General features: G+C 33.4%; 1 protein-coding gene across 3 annotated transcripts in view; it reads left to right on the top strand.

Annotated features, from left to right (window-relative positions):
- The window catches only part of LOC126741039 (arylalkylamine N-acetyltransferase 1-like), a 44,585-nt gene that overhangs the window by 11,534 nt on the left and 12,502 nt on the right, over positions 1–20,549 (top strand). Inside the window, exon 1 of one of the 3 annotated variants that reach the window (XM_050447310.1) lies at positions 12,659–12,791. The exons of the other annotated variants lie outside the window; for them this stretch is intronic. The gene's annotated coding sequence lies outside the window, so the exon portion shown is untranslated. Of the gene's footprint in view, positions 1–12,658; positions 12,792–20,549 lie in introns of those variants that run through there. 3 annotated transcript variants of the gene reach the window in all.

Below are 20,549 nucleotides of genomic sequence, written 5' to 3'. Positions count from 1 at the left end.
TAAAAAACGATATTCCTAATGCATATTCCTGAAATCTACGCAGAAATATATAACTGAATGCAAATTCTTTATTTATATTATGTCATTACGTATGTACGAGTAATGTGAATATACGTTGCCAATAAGGTCATAATGGCAAGCCGGTTCTTCTCAATAATAATCAGTTCAAAAATAAGAAAAGGATATAAAAGTTATTCAAAAAAAATATTAATTATCAAACTTTGCAGACCTATACAACCTAAATAACAACTTTTCACTACTAAAATATGTAGGTTATTGGTATCATGATGACTTTATTGAATGTTTTACAAAAAAATACTTCAACTGAACGAAGAACGTATAAAATAAATAGCAATAAAAAATACTGATTTATTGATAGAGATCAAAGGTAAATAACCGAAAAGGCATAAGTAAAATGGCACAAAAGGCATAAACAAAATGGCAAAAACCCAAGAACCGAAAGAATCGAAAAAAGGCTCGGAGAGTCATAAATTAGGTTTTAAGAAATACTAATGCATGTAGCTGCGAGGGTGAGGTGAAATGTGTATAATTCTTACGTCTATAAATGTCTTATAGTTACGAATAATAATAAAATAGAAAATCCAAGGGACATATGTGAATATTTTAATTCTAACTTTGTCAGTGTTTTTGAAGGTGGTAGACAATGGTACAGTAAAAACATCTTGTCGGACTTGCATTGTCTTATTTATTTATTGTAACACGACGTTTCGGTTGGTAAGTATCTCCAACCGTTATCAAGTGTAAACTGAAAGCAAACTACTATTCTATAGGCTTATATACTAGATGTGTGCAGCGATATGGAAGGGGAGGGAAGGGAGGGAAAGTCATCCGTGAAAAAGAGTTGGAGGGGGGAAGGACACGCGTCTCTCTAGATCCTACACTGTCCTGAGAGTAGAGGCTTCCAGATGTTGGGTATATCGACGCTTGGCTGGCTGAAAATCCTCTGATTCTGTGAAATGAAAGCTGCCTCTACGAACTTCCTCTTCCGCCAGTGCTGTTCCTTGTGCAGAATCTTGGCTTCTGACCAATGGATATTGTGTCCATTATGCCACGCGTGCTCTGCTATCCCGGATTTGGAAACCTCTCCTCTTTGGGTCCAGCTGCGATGTTCCTTCGCTCTGATTTCTAGGGGGCGCTTCGTTTCACCTATGTATGAGTCACCGCACTCACATGGGATCCGGTAGACGCAATTTTTGGTATCCACCATGCCATCTGGTTTGGTCTTTGAAACCACGCTTCTGATAGTGGTGCTAGATCTAAAGGCAGTTCTAATATTGTACTTGCTGGCAATGCGTCGGATTTGTTCCGATGTACCCCTAATGTAAGGTATGGGTAGAAGTCTGGTTGTCGTGGTGGCCTCGTCTCTGATTTGATTTGGACGCGTCCTTTGGATGGTCCTACTTATTAGCTTCTTTGGATATCCATTCTGTTGTAGGTCTTTGTAGATGGTATCCACTTCAGTCTTGAGATCCTCGTCGTTTCTACAGATGGTTCGAGCTCTATTGTAGAGGGATCTTATGATGCCTACTTTGGTGGTTGCAGGATGGTTGGACTCATAGTGCAGATACTGGCCCGTGTGTGTTGGTTTTCTATAAACTGAAGTTCGTAGATTTCCGCCGACCTTTTTAACGAGAACATCTAGAAAAGGTAGAGCTGAGTCCTTTTCTGTCTCCATCGTGAATTTGATTGTTGGTCTGAAACTGTTGAGGTGAAACAGAAACTCCTGAAGTGCTTTTTCCTCTTTGTCCCAGATGATGAAGGTGTCGTCCACATATCGAAGCCAGAGCTTCGGTTTGCACCGGGAGGCATCTATTGCATGTTCCTCAAACCATTCCATGAAGATGTTTGCTATTACTGGGGAAAGAGATGAACCCATCGGAAGTCCTTCGTCTTGGGCGTAGAATCTATCCTTGACCTGAAAGTAAGAATTACGAAGACAGATCTCCAAAAGTTCCATCACCCCGTCCAGAGGCAGTGTGGTCCGAGTTGAGAAAGCTGCATCCTTGCTTAGTTTGTCTCGGATGATGTTAAGAGACTCTCCTATGGGTACATTGGTGTAGAGACTTTCGACATCAAAACTCACCAATCTGTCATTGGTCTCGACTTCGATCCCTCCAAGAAGGTCTACAAAGTGGGCAGAGTTTCGCACGAAAGACGCTGCATTTCCCTGGATTGGTCTAATGATCTCCAAAAGGAATTTCGAGAGTTCTGATGTCGGCGAATTTCTAGAGCTCGTGATGGGCCGCAGAGGCATTTGCTCCTTATGAATCTTGGGTAGTCCGTATAGGTGTGGCGGTTTGCTATAATGTGGTGTCAGCCTAAAGCGTACCGCATCCGACAATGTTGAGGAGTACTTTTTAAGTGCTCTGTAAATTCGACCTTCTATGGTTGTCGTCGGATCCTTAGATAGTAGCCTGTATTCGCCTTTGTTACACATCTCGTGAGAGTTGTTTTCGTAGGTTTCCAGGTCCATAATCACAGTTGCATTGCCCTTATCTGCAGGAAGAATTTTGATGTTCTTTTCACTTCTGAAGTTCCTGAGAGCCGTTTCCTCTTCTTTGCTGATGTTCTGCAAAGGTTTCTGTTTTTTTAAGTGAGTCTAGTGGACGACACCTTCATCATCTGGGACAAAGAGGAAAAAGCACTTCAGGAGTTTCTGTTTCACCTCAACAGTTTCAGACCAACAATCAAATTCACGATGGAGACAGAAAAGGACTCAGCTCTACCTTTTCTAGATGTTCTCGTTAAAAAGGTCGGCGGAAATCTACGAACTTCAGTTTATAGAAAACCAACACACACGGGCCAGTATCTGCACTATGAGTCCAACCATCCTGCAACCACCAAAGTAGGCATCATAAGATCCCTCTACAATAGAGCTCGAACCATCTGTAGAAACGACGAGGATCTCAAGACTGAAGTGGATACCATCTACAAAGACCTACAACAGAATGGATATCCAAAGAAGCTAATAAGTAGGACCATCCAAAGGACGCGTCCAAATCAAATCAGAGACGAGGCCACCACGACAACCAGACTTCTACCCATACCTTACATTAGGGGTACATCGGAACAAATCCGACGCATTGCCAGCAAGTACAATATTAGAACTGCCTTTAGATCTAGCACCACTATCAGAAGCGTGGTTTCAAAGACCAAACCAGATGGCATGGTGGATACCAAAAATTGCGTCTACCGGATCCCATGTGAGTGCGGTGACTCATACATAGGTGAAACGAAGCGCCCCCTAGAAATCAGAGCGAAGGAACATCGCAGCTGGACCCAAAGAGGAGAGGTTTCCAAATCCGGGATAGCAGAGCACGCGTGGCATAATGGACACAATATCCATTGGTCAGAAGCCAAGATTCTGCACAAGGAACAGCACTGGCGGAAGAGGAAGTTCGTAGAGGCAGCTTTCATTTCACAGAATCAGAGGATTTTCAGCCAGCCAAGCGTCGATATACCCAACATCTGGAAGCCTCTACTCTCAGGACAGTGTAGGATCTAGAGAGACGCGTGTCCTTCCCCCCTCCAACTCTTTTTCACGGATGACTTTCCCTCCCTTCCCTCCCCTTCCATATCGCTGCACACATCTAGTATATAAGCCTATAGAATAGTAGTTTGCTTTCAGTTTACACTTGATAACGGTTGGAGATACTTACCAACCGAAACGTCGTGTTACAATAAATAAATAAGACAATGCAAGTCCGACAAGATGTTTTCACTGTACCATTGTCTACCACCTTCAAAAACAGATTGGATAACCGGTACGGACCCGGAACCAGCAACCTATTTAGAGGCTTTGAGAAAACCAAGATAAAGATGACCAAGGAGGAGGAACACATCAGCTTCCTGCGAGAGACAAGAGACGCCAATGTCATTCCTACTGGTCTACGTCTCAAAACCGCTATACCAGGTAGAAGATCAGAACGTATTCTTGAACGTGCTAGTATGGAGCTGCTGCGGTCTCAACTTAGCTACCACCGTTGGAAGAAAGCAAAAATAGAAATCGAATGCATTCAGCGATTCGAAGAAATCAAAGAAGTTACATTGGAGGAAGACTATCAACCAATCTTTGACAAAATAGACTTCACTTGCCAAAAACTAAGAGAAAAGCTAAGAGCAAGCCACCTTTCAAAACTCCAAAACCTTAAATCCAGACGAACCAACAGGACTCTACCAGCACCAACCTCTAACCTCCCCGCCACCATCATTAATGTGTCAAAAAGAACCCTTACCGATGCTGAACAGAAGGTGTTAAACAGAGGACTAAACTTCGCTATATCCTCAAAACCATCCTTTATAGACATAGTGTCCTCAGTAGAATCAATCCACCTACCACGTCCTGTGGCCGATGAATTTCGACACGAGGTAAGGGTTGCTCTAGACTCACTTAAAAAACAGAAACCTTTGCAGAACATCAGCAAAGAAGAGGAAACAGCTCTCAGGAACTTCAGAAGTGAAAAGAACATCAAAATTCTTCCTGCAGATAAGGGCAATGCAACTGTGATTATGGACCTGGAAACCTACGAAAACAAGGTTAAGGAAGTTTTGAACAAAGGCGAATACAGGCTACTATCTAAGGATCCGACGACAACCATAGAAGGTCGAATTTACAGAGCACTTAAAAAGTACTCCTCAACATTGTCGGATGCGGTACGCTTTAGGCTGACACCACATTATAGCAAACCGCCACACCTATACGGACTACCCAAGATTCATAAGGAGCAAATGCCTCTGCGGCCCATCACGAGCTCTAGAAATTCGCCGACATCAGAACTCTCGAAATTCCTTTTGGAGATCATTAGACCAATCCAGGGAAATGCAGCGTCTTTCGTGCGAAACTCTGCCCACTTTGTAGACCTTCTTGGAGGGATCGAAGTCGAGACCAATGACAGATTGGTGAGTTTTGATGTCGAAAGTCTCTACACCAATGTACCCATAGGAGAGTCTCTTAACATCATCCGAGACAAACTAAGCAAGGATGCAGCTTTCTCAACTCGGACCACACTGCCTCTGGACGGGGTGATGGAACTTTTGGAGATCTGTCTTCGTAATTCTTACTTTCAGGTCAAGGATAGATTCTACGCCCAAGACGAAGGACTTCCGATGGGTTCATCTCTTTCCCCAGTAATAGCAAACATCTTCATGGAATGGTTTGAGGAACATGCAATAGATGCCTCCCGGTGCAAACCGAAGCTCTGGCTTCGATATGTGGACGACACCTTCATCATCTGGGACAAAGAGGAAAAAGCACTTCAGGAGTTTCTGTTTCACCTCAACAGTTTCAGACCAACAATCAAATTCACGATGGAGACAGAAAAGGACTCAGCTCTACCTTTTCTAGATGTTCTCGTTAAAAAGGTCGGCGAAAATCTACGAACTTCAGTTTATAGAAAACCAACACACACGGGCCAGTATCTGCACTATGAGTCCAACCATCCTGCAACCACCAAAGTAGGCATCATAAGATCCCTCTACAATAGAGCTCGAACCATCTGTAGAAACGACGAGGATCTCAAGACTGAAGTGGATACCATCTACAAAGACCTACAACAGAATGGATATCCAAAGAAGCTAATAAGTAGGACCATCCAAAGGACGCGTCCAAATCAAATCAGAGACGAGGCCACCACGACAACCAGACTTCTACTCATACCTTACATTAGGGGTACATCGGAACAAATCCGACGCATTGCCAGCAAGTACAATATTAGAACTGCCTTTAGATCTAGCACCACTATCAGAAGCGTGGTTTCAAAGACCAAACCAGATGGCATGGTGGATACCAAAAATTGCGTCTACCGGATCCCATGTGAGTGCGGTGACTCATACATAGGTGAAACGAAGCGCCCCCTAGAAATCAGAGCGAAGGAACATCGCAGCTGGACCCAAAGAGGAGAGGTTTCCAAATCCGGGATAGCAGAGCACGCGTGGCATAATGGACACAATATCCATTGGTCAGAAGCCAAGATTCTGCACAAGGAACAGCACTGGCGGAAGAGGAAGTTCGTAGAGGCAGCTTTCATTTCACAGAATCAGAGGATTTTCAGCCAGCCAAGCGTCGATATACCCAACATCTGGAAGCCTCTACTCTCAGGACAGTGTAGGATCTAGAGAGACGCGTGTCCTTCCCCCCTCCAACTCTTTTTCACGGATGACTTTCCCTCCCTTCCCTCCCCTTCCATATCGCTGCACACATCTAGTATATAAGCCTATAGAATAGTAGTTTGCTTTCAGTTTACACTTGATAACGGTTGGAGATACTTACCAACCGAAACGTCGTGTTACAATAAATAAATAAGACAATGCAAGTCCGACAAGATGTTTTCAACTTTGTCAGTATTGGGCAAGAACTGACTATCCAGATTTTTCATACTTCACTCAATTGTATGCTCCACTAAGTCATTTGTAAATGATAGTATTTTCAGTATAGTGCATGCTGTAAATAATAAATTGGTAACTTGATTATTGATTTGGATGCATCGAAGGCGACTATTATTGATAGCGTTGGTGTAAGAACAATACAAATATGTATAACCCCATTTCACTGCAAAATCATAAATCGATCTTCGTCAAGTAGAAAAGTTCCTAAAAAAATTAGGATATCTAAGCTCCGACCTATTTTTAAAGGTGGTTGTAAGGATAGTCTCTATGCTATCCAGCATTTTCAAAATATTTGATATCTGAATATAGTTAACAGGCTTACTTCATATATTCATAAACATAAATTTATAACAATTACGATATTATTTGTCTTTTTTCAATAAAAATGCATAGCAAATAGTGGAATTACATTTTAATTTTTAAATTGTTTTCTAGTTGTCAATATGCCTTCCGTAAATCAAGTGATACTACTTCGGGAACTGTTGATGTAATAACAGAACTTTAAACTCAAATAGATCATGGTGAAAAGACTGCAGTGGTGTCTTCTGACCTGCAGTAGGCATTTTACACCGCTGACCACAATGTTGTGTTGGGAGTCAAGGTTGTACTATATAATTCGTTTTCAAAATATTTATAAATAGTGGTAAATAAATCGTTGCTATAGCACAATAAATTCAGGGTCAGATGTTGAGTAATTAACTCAATTTAAAAAAATCAAATTAAACTATTTGCTGATGATGCTATTCCAAAAAATTGTGAAACAAACTGCCATGTAATAAATGAAGACTATATAAGTTAAGATCTGTATATAATACAAAAATGGCTTAAATTACATAAATTCAGCTTAAACATAAAATTGTCATATATGCTAATCAGTAATCAATCTGCAATAAATCCGCAACCCTTGGTGAAAACTTAGTAGTATTGAGTATTTCAGAGTACTATTTCCTAAGATACTTGGGTCTGTATCTTGTCAAAATATTTTCATGGAAGACTCATAAATAAAGTTACGACGAAAATAGGTACATTAAAAATAATTCATGTCACAGTTCCCACATACTTACTGAGAAGTATATAATTCTCCTTGGTAACTTGTCACCTGCAGTATCTATCGATTATATTAAATCCTGCGAAAATTTTACATATAACCTCTAGTAATTCGTCAAAATAAAAGTCAGATTTATATTCTCTTTAAGGGTTCCAAATTTATAATATTGTGTTTCGTGGAATCAGAGAGCCTTAATAATACTTTTCGAATAATGCATTCCTATCTTTACTATGAATGCTAGTACAATAAAATGTACTATAACATGTACAGCTTATATAGGGTGTTTCGAATTGAAATGTCCAAACTTATCGAAGTCATAACTTTTTTTTTATTTGAAATATTTTTATGATATTTGAGACAAAAAGATTTTGATAAAAAAAAATCAGTGGCGTCCGTGCGGAATTTTTATTTGAATATTTTTGAAGAAAAAATGGTACACCAATGCTTTTTCTAAAACCAAAAACTATTTTCGAAATCCTCATTCAGTTCGGAGCGATTTGTTTCTCTGTCTTTTGTTTTGTATAATGCAAGGTTTTCGAGTAAAAAAATTAAAATCATGTATGTTCTGCAAGGAAATTGTTCATTTTCTTCAGAGAAGGTTGAGATAAACCTAAGCTTTTTTCACGTCGTCTAAGACGTGAAATCAAGATGACTCATTAGCATTTTCACATTCTTTGGCTTCTGATAACTTTGTGTGAGGCTCTAGAACTCCATCAAAAACCTTATATCAACTTCTGAGTACCTCCAATGGAGATACTTCAAACAATAATTAGTCGTTTTTCAAAAGTGAACTTTGATGTTCCGAGATTGTCTCTTAGGATCTCATCCATGGATGCGAATATTAGCTATAATTAAAATTTCCCTCGAAGACTTTGGATATTCTGCAAAGAAATTCTTTATTTTATTAAAAGAAGGATGAGATAAGCTAACACCTTAACGCCTTGTTTACAGACGTGGAACCAACGTGACTCATTATGACATTTCCAAGTTCTTTTGCTTCTGATAATTCTTTTTCTTCTCTTGGTGAGACTCCAAAAATTCATCAAGATTCTTAAGTGAACTTCTGGCCCTGTTAGTAGTTCCAATGGATGGAATCTGTTCATTAAGCCGGAAGAAACACTGAGTTTTCTAGATTGTTTATAAGGATCTCCCCCATGGCAAGGAATATTAGCTGAAGAAATGAATTTCCTTCGAGTCGTGAAGTCTGGATTTGCTGTGAACATTTTTGCTCCAAGACATGGAATCCCTGGAACAATGACACTTCGTTGGATTTTTTTAACTCTTTTGACCTCTGGGATCTTTGAATGAAGCTCCAATGATCCATCATGACTCGATCTTCCATATTTGGTTCCTAAGGGTATTTAACTTTTTATTTTCTTTTTCTTGCAAATGATTTAGGCCTTAGAGAGCTAAAGATTCCAAGATAACCAGGAATTATTCACAATTCAACGCTTTGTAAAATTATACATATAAATAATCATTCAGATAATTAACCGCTTTTACTTTGGTGCACTCGTTCAATGGATGGAATTCGTCAATGAATCAATCGTTTTTGACAGTTAATTATGAGTTTCTGTCTTAGGATCATGGATACGATGCATCATTCTATTTCCAGTAAAATTTTTGTTTAGGCAGTGCGGATCTTTTGCAAGAAAACTCTTAATTTCCATGTAAACTGACATAGAATCTGCAGGAGGTGGTTTTTATTTTTTTAATCAAAAACCTTGCATCATACAAAAAAAGGCAAAGAATAAAATTTGATTAATACTGAATTAGGAATTGAAAGATAATTTTTGTTTTTCAATTAAAACCATTAATTTTTTTATAATTTACTTTATTTATAAGATGTCCAAAAATTTGGTTAATATGAGCTTAAGTTGCTTGGAAAAATATAGTGGTATTATTAGAATGGAAAACTTTTAATGTTCGTACAGTGGGAGAAAGCTTACGAAAAAAACTTGTGAAAAACTGTAATTTTTCTTAAAAAGTACCGTAAACTGGGGCTACTTGCACACGTTTTCAGCACATTTTCCAATGTACCCCCGCACATTGTAACTTTACAACTTTGCAAAAATTGCATTGTACCGACCTATTTAAGGGCTCCCCATGGCTGGTATAAAAATTGGACGAATGCAGCCATTAGTCCCAAAAAAAAAATTGTTTGTGGGATGTGCAAGTTACCCCATGGTTCGGGCAACTTGCACATTAATGAAAAAATGTGTATAAATTGCATTCTAAAGCATATTCTGTGCATGTTACCCCTTAATCATATGAAAAAAAACCTATAACAAGGGCCACTTGTTAAACTGTTGACCACTTATGAAACTTAAAAACAAATTCTGTACCTATAAATGCTTAGAAATATTAACTTTAAATTAAACTTTATCTAGCAAAAATTTAGTAAAATAAGGCACATTCTTTGAAAAAATCACAAGTGTAACAAAAACAAAACATTGGCTAATTATTATTGTCAACTAGGAAGTCCTCGTCGGCATCACTGTCATCGACTGGAGATTCATTGTCTTCCGAATCCTCACACCATTCGCATTCAAAATAAGGGTCTTTGCTGTCTTTATTACAGGGTCCACAAATCCAAGCTCGACACTTCGTGCATTGTATCCAATTAATTGCGCCTCTGTAGTCTTTCCAATTAATCTTGCAGATACCACACTGGGAGTTATTAGTCTTTCTTTCTCTCTTGCTTTTCCTGGTTGGGAGTTGCTGAGTGCATGGCAAAACGCTAGATGAAGAGGGTCCTGGTTCTTCGGCTGTAGTTCGAAATTCCTCAGGAACGGTTAGAGGATTTTCAGAAATATTAGAGTCTGTAACAGTGCGAGACGCATCACTTCCAGGTCTGACTTTTTTTCCCCTTTTGCGTTTTTTCTCAACCCCTGTTCCACGGTGCTCTTTCAACAAATCAACCAAGCTGTTGTCTAAGACTCTTTCGATGTCTGCATCTTCTAGTCCACCAGGAAAGTGCTTCAAAACTTCGTCGGGGTTTGCAGGATGCAAACCAGTTGCTCTATGTCCTGATTTGAGATTCTCTGCTACATTTTGACTTACCCCTTTTCACAATCTGTCCAGTAGGTTCGGGATACAGCCTTGGAACCACGACTCCTTTCTCCACTGATCGAGAATCTCTTTCCATTTTCTTTTCATAGGCGCAAATACGGCCACATCAAGGGGCTGCATTAAATGCGTGGGGAGTTATGTGTATGTTATTTGTACCGAATGCCTCTATCACCTGTGGTGAAAAGTGGCTTGCCAGGTTATCACCAACAAGAATCATCGGGTCGTTATTTTCTCTGGTGGATTCGACGTGAGGCAGGAAAAGCTGGAAGAACCTCATTTCAAATAAGTTTATGTCGAACCACTCGCATTGTCGCACTGCTCGCATATTTTGTCTTCGTGGTCCACCTTGCGTCCAGTTGTCATAAAGATTCAAAGCTTTATATACAATTATTGGTGGTAAAAGGTCTCCATTGGTATTTCCACAAACCATTAAACTGATCATAGCCCGGGAATGCTCCTGAACTCTTTCCACTCTCTTCGTGTTCCTTGGCACTACCACCTTCCTGGACCCAGGATCATCTGTAACGTTGGTTTCATCATAGTTATACAAAATTTGAGCTTTTCACTTCGCTAATTGCTAAATCAATATTATTAAAGAAATTTAAAACTTCATTACGATCCACTAATGTTTTGGATCTCTTTATGTTTGAAGCCATTCTAACGCTTAAATGGTTTCTTTTTATAAATAATTGTAAGAAATCAGGTCCAGGGAAGTTATTTTTGAATATTCGAACAATTTTTCCTTGTTTGTCCAAAAATTTTTTTATTACGTCACGAATATCAACTTTTGCTACAACACCCAATGTCTTTGAAATGAGAGCCTCTTCTTGATCACTTAAAACCTTTGGACGACCAACTGATTTCGAGTGTGCACCAAGAAGTCTTTGACCTAACGTAGTCTACTTTGAAAGTTTCGGCTGCTAATTTCTTTTTACTGCATCTACCGCTTGGCGCAAGGCGTTCTCTGAGTAATTCCGGTAATTTCTTGCTCCCGGAGTTTTTTTGTACGTACGAACCACTTTTATACTTATTTATATTTACCTCTAACAACAGAAAGCCGGCTATAAAACACAAAATAACATAACCTAAAAAAAAGTAAACAAAAATACACGTGGTGTGCCCCTTACCCCGGGGTGGGCAAGTAGCCCCACATTACGGTATATATTTCTTTTATAAAAAATAATAATGAAAACCAATAAATTTTTTTAGCTGTTATTAATTCGTTTTCTTCTTAGTTTTTTACAAAAACTGATTCGAAAATTTAAAAATTTAGGTTAAAGTTCTGCTGAATTAAATTTTGTTTGATCAGGACCTATAAAGGACCTACTAAAAATTTATTAAAAGTGCTTATGTTCGATAGAAAAGCCCATACAAAAAATAACTTCCTTAAGAACCGTAATTTTTAGAAACTTTGCAAAAGAAACTCAAGGCATGAAAAAGTGATAATAATTTGTTTTATTTTTTATTAATGGAATCGATGCTTTTATATTACTTTTATATTAACTTCTCGAGAATTACGAAATTATACGATGTTCGTATCTTAAACGTTCCTCCATCATAATTTTTTTTAATGAAATCTCTATGAGAACGAATGAGACGGGTATATAATATTCACAGACCGCGTGACGACCAAATCATTAGCCATGGCGTCATAAGTAAGAATTTTAAAATTTGGATCGTTGATCCGGTTTTACCGAAAATAGACCTAAAAGTCAACAATTTTAAATGGCGCACTATAATTTCATTACGTTTTAATAATTTTCGATAAAGATGCAAGAATTATCTCCTTTTTTAGAACCACCTAGGAACATTCAGGGAATATAATTATTCTTTTTTGTTTTTATTGTCTAAATCTAAACTATGCCACCGTAAAGCCCAAATTCTTTTACGAATATTTTACAGCATTTAATCAACCTTATTGTTTCAATTAATCCCCGCACGCCATACAAAGCACCTACTTACAAAACCGAACGAACTTCTTAATACGATTTATTTAAACTCGGTCCAATACGCTTCCATCCAATTAAATACTGGGATCATAACGACGATACCATTAAAAAAGCGTTAAGAGTCAATTAGTGAAATTTTCCGGAATTGGATGAAACGAGATATGTATCTGCGAAATCATCAGTTGGTAAGGCGCAGGACGGTGAGCTCGTTGCTATAGAAGCAACAGGGCAGCATCGCCGCTCTGTGACGATCCAGATTTCTGTTCCAGATAGGGAATCAGTGCGTTTAGACCGTGAAAGTGATTCGGAACTGAAGGGTAAGGGCTTATTATTCGTTTAACATATTTTTGTTTTTGATTTAAGATAGAATATAAAGGGAAAAACCTACGAAAAATCCTAGTATTTTTTACTAAGAATTAAAGGCATACAGCTCTCATAAAAAAAGGCAATTTTCTCAAAATACATGCTGTTAATTAATAATGTATGTTAAATTATAATGCATAAATAATGAATTATAATAATAAGATAACAACAGTCAAATTTTTTACTAAAAGTTGCAATTGTTTTCCAATCCTTGATTATTATCTACTTAAGTGAAATGACTTAAGTGAAAGCCGTTAATTTAAGTGTTAATATAATGCAATTTTATTAAGTGTTTACTAAAATCGATTGTTGCTGTTAGCCTTCTAGAGATATGTAATTAAATGTATTAAATTTTTTCTTGAAACTTAAGGAAGATACCAAAAAATTATATTTAAAATTATAAATAATTCTAGTTCATATAAAGAGTTAAAAAAGGCATAAAAGTCAGTTTACAAAATTAAATTAAACTAGCATTTAATCAACACCTTACTAGTAAAAATTATACCGCCAAATTAGAACAAAATTGGATAAAGAATGTATCTCGTAAACATAGCCGTTGTGGATACATGTTTATTTAAACTTTTTGTTTGATCAAAGGATCGCCTATCAAATTTATTTACCGTACTTAATTAACATCCTGTATATGAGAAACTAAGTTGTTTATCATAAAATTAAAATAAAATAAATTACTATAAATTTATGAATCAATATTTTACTTATTATATATTTAAGGGCAAAATTTACTTGTTCGCTTCAAGGATTGAAGGTATAATATTAAACAAATACATTTTATCTTTTTAATATAATGTAATCTTTATTTATTTACCATAAATGTTACAACAATAATCGAGACAAAAGTACTCAAAAAAACTCAATATATCACAAATAGTAATTATACGACAAGGTAAAATAATATATTCGCAAATGTATAAATAAAATAACCTTAAATCTGAAAGTAACCTACGTATAACTTAAGAAAGAATAAGATCGCATAACTAAAAAATAAAGTAAAATTAAAAAACAGTTAAAAACAAAAAAGCAGTTAAAATTTAGCCCGAATAGATGCCCTCAATAGTCTTTTGTACTAGTTTAGATTATTACAGCTTTTAATGCCAGCGGGTAGTTTATTAAACTCTTAAACAGCACAAATACGTATTAAAGACGTATTTTGTTTGTACTCCATGATATATAATAGGTATATAGGACATCCACGTTCTGCAGGATTCAACGTCATATGTACGTACCTTTAGGGCATTTTACGTCATTTATGGAACATAATATTACGTATCTAGGATGTTTACACGACCCCTTTTCTTGTGTGATAAAATGTATTTGAGAGAAAAAATATAAAACTGAAAATATGCTGATAATAAAAAGAAAACATAGAAAAAAAAACATGTTTATATCTAAAAGACAAATTCAAAAATAAACAGTTAAGAAAAGACAGAAAAAAAAGTTTAAATGAAATCTACCCTCGTTTCGTCTTAATTCTATCATTTGTTTTTCACAACCATTGTAAAATACAGTATTCAATTTTCTTTGCAAGCTTTCAATCCCTGCTTGTAGTACCTTGAAATTATTTTTTAAAACGATAATTAAATAAAAAATACTATTTTAAGCAAGTTATTAATTAAATAGGAAAAGTTTCCTCTTTAATTAAAAAGTTAGAATTTGTAATATACTTACTTAATATTAAGTGACTGATGTTTAATTTTTGAAAATTATCTTTTAATATGGCAAAACTAACAACCTTAGGATTCTTCCAACAAAACCGTATTACATGATGTTGATAATATTATGATATAAAACTATATTATAATTAGAAATGCAAATTATTTGTTTTTTAAATAAAAGACATTTATTAATATAATTATTATTAAATCTATTTATTTTAGAATCGAGGAATACAGCTTTCATGTCTTCTTTTTTCTTTCTATATTTATACTAATATGATAACTAACCTTTTGACAAATGAATTTAGTACAAATATGTCAGTACATTTCTGAATAATTAATTTCTTATAAAAATTAATAGGAAAACAAGTATTATACCAAAAAATAAAGTGTTAAATAAAAAACAAAATTAATGATAATGTCATAAGGTTTTACACCTTGAGTAATGTGCAATAAGTTCTTACTTACAATTTCTTACCATATAATGCAATAAATGATTCTACAAAATACTGAAGCAATATTTCTGTATTATCAATATAAACTAAATTCCTAGTACCGGACAGTATTCTAATTTCAACATGAAGAGTATTCCAACGGAAAAAATGTACATATCTATCATGAGACAAAATAAACTTTAACACGTAGCTTTCCATCTCTTATACTATAAGACTTTTTGGTTTTTGACTAAGTTTAACAGGGATGTTTGCAATTTGTTTCTTTAGTAATTCACTGTTGAAAAATTTCCAATAAACCAAAATTTAAAAAGCTTTTTTTACCATCACTAAGCAAATTGAATGCATATAGTCAAGTGGAAATCCCTTAACCAAAACTTAGGAATCCTTTCAATCAAAGAGGTTCTCTTGAGATGACCTTCTTCATTTTTCGTCGAAAACCCCAATCTGAACGTAATTCAATTTTTTTTATTTGTGGAAACCAAAACTCTATGAAGAAAAATTTTCTCTGTGTTACATTTCGTACATGAATTATACCCAAAGTGTTCTATTGTATGTAGAATAAATGTCTTGCCAGGGACATCAGAAACAAACCGTTTGACTCTAAAGGCAAATAATTGATTTTTAAACTAAAAACCATTTTTAATTAATTGTATTGCTTCATCTACAAAATCAGTTAAAAGTATATTAGCTTCCCTTGGTTTTTAACTTTCATGATAAAGTCTTATCAAACCAATATGATTCTTCGAACCAAAAATGCCGCATAAAATTGTTAAAAATAATTGATACCTGAGCTTTTAAAGAAAGATAGTTTACAAGAATTTCAATAAATTTGTTTTTTTTTAAGGTCGAAACCAACAAAAAGATTTGTGAAACAATTTGATAACTCAAAATGATAATATTCATCTGGTTCAATTAGCTTAATCGGTGTTTGTTTAGAAGTTCTTAAGAGTGTTCTTACATTAAGTGGTATCTCAGGATAATGAGATTTAAATAATTTTAAAAGATCATTAATAGCGAAAAGTATTATATTGTGGATAAGGACCCATCTGAATAAGCTAGAGTCTGCTTCTTGTGAGAAATGACCATTAACACTGCTATCAGCTTCAATGTTTTTCTGAATAGGAATATATGTGTCTATATCAGAATCAACATTGTTCCAATTAGGTCCATATTTTTTGATAGTATTTTTAAAATTTGCAACTTCTATGTCAAAAAAATCAATTTAATAATAGTCTGAGTTGCAACTCTTATCAGCAAGTGAATCTAATTATTATAATGCTGAGAAGCAAGAACCTATTTTACTTGATGTTTATTTTTTTATTGAGTTTGTAGTTTCTCGAATCTTGGCTTTTTACCATATATGTAGCAAATATGCTAAATAAACATATTATTATTATTATAGATGCTATTCTAGCAAAATGATGAATTCTAATTTTTATAAATACTTAATCGAATTTAATAAGTAACCAAATAATATTAAGGAATGTAGTTATATAAGATAATTTAAACGGTTGTTAGGAGGGTACATATCTAATTTTAATATTTGTGTAGTTTAACGTTGTATTTTACTCATTTATTATTTATTCGCTTACTTTTATATTTACTAGTTTTATCAAGATATTGTAAATATGTTTTAAAAAATTATAATATCTATTATTGTACTTGTATTTAGCAATATGCTAAATAAATAAACAGTATTATTATTATTATTATTATAATTATTATTTGATTCTCAAAGATTAAATATTTTTATAGTAAATTGTTTTTAAAAATTTTTGGTTTTTTTTTGGAAAATTTTTGGTACCTACTAATTTAATTACGACCCATTAAAAAAGTTTATAAATAGAAGAGATTATTATAAAAATGTTTTTAATTTGATTTAAGAAAGTATGATCCGGGTTATAAGTGCTTAAGTAAATAAACCATATTAGAGAGTTCTTATAGCTGCTAATAGATCGTTCTTATCCTTGAGTAAACAGTAAAATTATTATTATTAAAATTAGTAAACAGCAAATTCAAATGTATAATAAGAAAATTTTATTACAAGCTGAATACTTTAATAAGTCCGAAATTCACAAAAGTGTAAACTTTTATTACAAAACGACAACTAATATAATGCCAATAGTGAAGCCGACTGGAGGAAGGGCGTTCGTTCTTGTATCTGTCACTTTTCCTAAATACTGCCAACACTATCAATTTGATCCTTACTTACAAAAATAGTGAATTGCTTTTGCGACAAATCTTGAGAATTTTGATATATTATTATGGCAAATACTCCCTTATCTATAGTTTTTAAATATTCTGGAAATCATATGCCTACTAATTTTTTTACCAGGCCAACATATAAATTAACTAAATTTAAAGAGTATATTAGTGTTTTAAAAATAAGGCACCTCCATTTGACAGTTGTTGTCTAATATATATCGAATTTCTTGTCTTTTTTAATCAAAGGAAAGAGATGAAGCAAGGTGTTTTTCTATTTATCCTACTGAAAATAGAAATATTGAAAGTTAGAAATATTAAAAAAAACGTAAATTTAAAAAGAAAATCTTTCCTAGTATATAGTTTTGTGTTTTTTTTTATCAAAAATTTATGTTTTTATTTAATTCTTGTAATCTTCTAATAATCCATAAAAGCTAAATATTTTGTAAGTATTTATATATACATTTATATACGTCTCCGGGACGTATCTAATGTACTAATTACTTATCCAAAAGTACGTATCTAATATGTTAATTTTATAACAATAGACGTATGAACATAAATATGACTTAAAAATTACGTAGCCAGGACGTATGCTGTTTCGGCTTTAACAAACCCTTGTTTGGATTGGATTTTTTACATTTGTGGGCTGTTGTTATACACATTAATATGCGATTAATTTATTTTATAGCATTAGTATGCTATTAATTTATTACATTAATTTAGTACAAATTCTTGATTTTTGGATAATACTTATAATATTTTCTATATAAATAATTTAATAAGTTCGCTATTTAGACGTCTTAACATTCCTTGTATATCTTTGCCAATTATATACAATATTTTATCATCTTCAAATAGAATCAGTTTACAGGTTTTTATTACATGGACAATATCATTGATGTACAACAAGAACAATAATGGGTCCAACACTGTACTCTAAGGCTCTCTATAATCTACATTTACAGATTCAGACGCACAACTTTTTGTACACTACACGTTGAGGTCGATTGCGCCAATCGAACTTGGACCACTTTAAAATGTTTTTCTAACTTTTATTTTTTTTAGGTTTGATAATAAAATATTTCTAGTTGCCGTTTTACAGGCTATCGACATATGAATGTTTCTCCGGAAACCCAGATTAATTGCGTACTAATAAATATTTTGGACTAAGAATTATGCAATTGCTTTTTTCACATGTTTCCAGTAGTTTTTCACATATACGAGATCGGGCGAAACTCGTATATTTTCTTCAATTTTACTATTGATGTTTTTTTTTCAATCAGAAAATACGATATTAGTTTCTATCATAAAAAAATCTGGTATCAAATTTGCTGTATAAGGCATATTGCATTTATCAGCAATGTTTTCCTCATTGGTATTAATTTCAAATATTATTTCATCCGATATGGTTTGTTTCTTTCTTGGCAATAACGTTTTTAGATTCTTCCATAGCTCTATTGGATTGTTTTTATTTGAGCCTATCGTTTGTGTGTAAAATTATAATTTTTTTTTCTAATTTTGTTAATAATCATATTTTTTTGCCTTTTATTCATTCATTCCATGTGCGCATATTTTTACTTATCATAGCACTTTTATACAGATTATTCGTATCCTTCTCTTTAGTTTTAGCAGTAATTAAGTTTTTGTCCAAACATATGCCATTTATTCCATGCTATTCTATGGCTTCCATGCCAACTTTAGATATATTTCTATTCCACTCAATTTTTGTTTATTAAAAGATTTATTGTAATGACCTATTGTAGGTAGGTAGTTATATCAAATTATATCTTATAACAAATCTTATAAAAACTACCAACTAACTTGTACCAATCCATATTTAATTCACATGGATCTATTTACGGTAAAACTTAAGTCTTGCTCAAAAATATGATTCCAATCATTAATTAATAAAATAATGATATTCTTATTATTAAGGTAGTCCTGACAGTTAAAATAAACAATACTTATTAATAAAACAATATTTCAAATCTAAATTAAGACTATACCGCTGATTTGATACAACACAATTACCACACTAAATTGTTACCACTACATTTAGAACAAACATTGTTATTTTTATACTCATCAACCAAATGTCCATTTTATTAAAAAAAATATGATTTGGAAAAACTGGTCATGAAAAATTACAATTATTGTTATATTTTATAAAATATTTTGAAAATGGAGCCATTTGTGAAAAAATAAAAACAGCAAGACGGACTGAAAATTAAATTAATTTTTCATATTTTTCGAAACACTAGAAAAATTAATTAAATATGGAAATACAAGTATGAAACTTTGAGGGTAAGATTGTGTTTTTCTTTTTACATATTTTTTTATTAAATATTAAAAATAAGACAAAAAAAACTCGAAAAATGTAAGTACATAGATATAATTTCTAATACTCAAAAAAGTAATTTTATTTCTCATTAAGAGCTTCAGCTTAAAGGGTCTTTTAATTATAAGGGTTTACGAATGACATTTTCACGCATTCCATAAAAAATATGCAAATTCCTTAAAAATAATTTATAATTAAATTTTAATATAAAATTAAATTGATAAAAATAGTAAATAATCGGGTCAAAAAAACGTACATCAATTATTCTAAAGTTACAAATAATAATAAAATAAAAATGGTTATTGATCTAAGAATGTGAAATATGCCAGGAATATTTTTGAATTTTGAGGAAGTCAGATTTAAAAAATTGAAGTTTTTTTTAAGTACAGTTTTATATTTAAAAAAAATATGCAAACTTATTAAAATATAAGGCAATTTGTAAAAAAAATGTAACTAGTAAAAAGATCAATTAAAAATAAATTAAAAAAATATTTCATATTTATAAGAATAGTGGGAAAATCATATCAAAAAAAATATACATAAAATGTTCTAAATAATTTATAAACAATAAGAATGGTTAATAACCTAAGAATGTAAATTATACCAAGAAAAATTTTCATTTTGGAAAAAAAAATCCATATTCCCAGGAAATGCGAGTATAGAACTTTAAAGGTTAAGATTGTGTTATTTTTTTTCTATACATTTTTTTGACTGGACATAGAAATAATATTGATAATATAAACACAGTAATAATAAAATAAGGCACAAAACATAAAAAATGTAAATCTTTTACCAAATATTGAACACACTCCATGACATTAAAAAGTGCATTTAGTTTTCTATAAAAAAAATTAATGGAACCTGCCAATAAAATTCTAATAAACTAAATAAAACCGCTTTTGGGATTTTTTTTAAATATATATGAGATGTAACCATTTGTCAAACTATAAAATGGGAAACAAATAAAGAAAATAGGTATTTTACTTAAAAAAAAATCCATAGAAAAATCATATAAAAAAATTTAAGTCAATCAAGTATTAA

Source organism: Anthonomus grandis, chromosome 10 (assembly GCF_022605725.1).
Source record: "Anthonomus grandis grandis chromosome 10, icAntGran1.3, whole genome shotgun sequence".
Taxonomy (NCBI): domain Eukaryota; kingdom Metazoa; phylum Arthropoda; class Insecta; order Coleoptera; family Curculionidae; genus Anthonomus; species Anthonomus grandis.
Note: the sequence above shows the minus strand (reverse complement) of the source record. Positions and strands in the feature narration are given on the sequence as shown.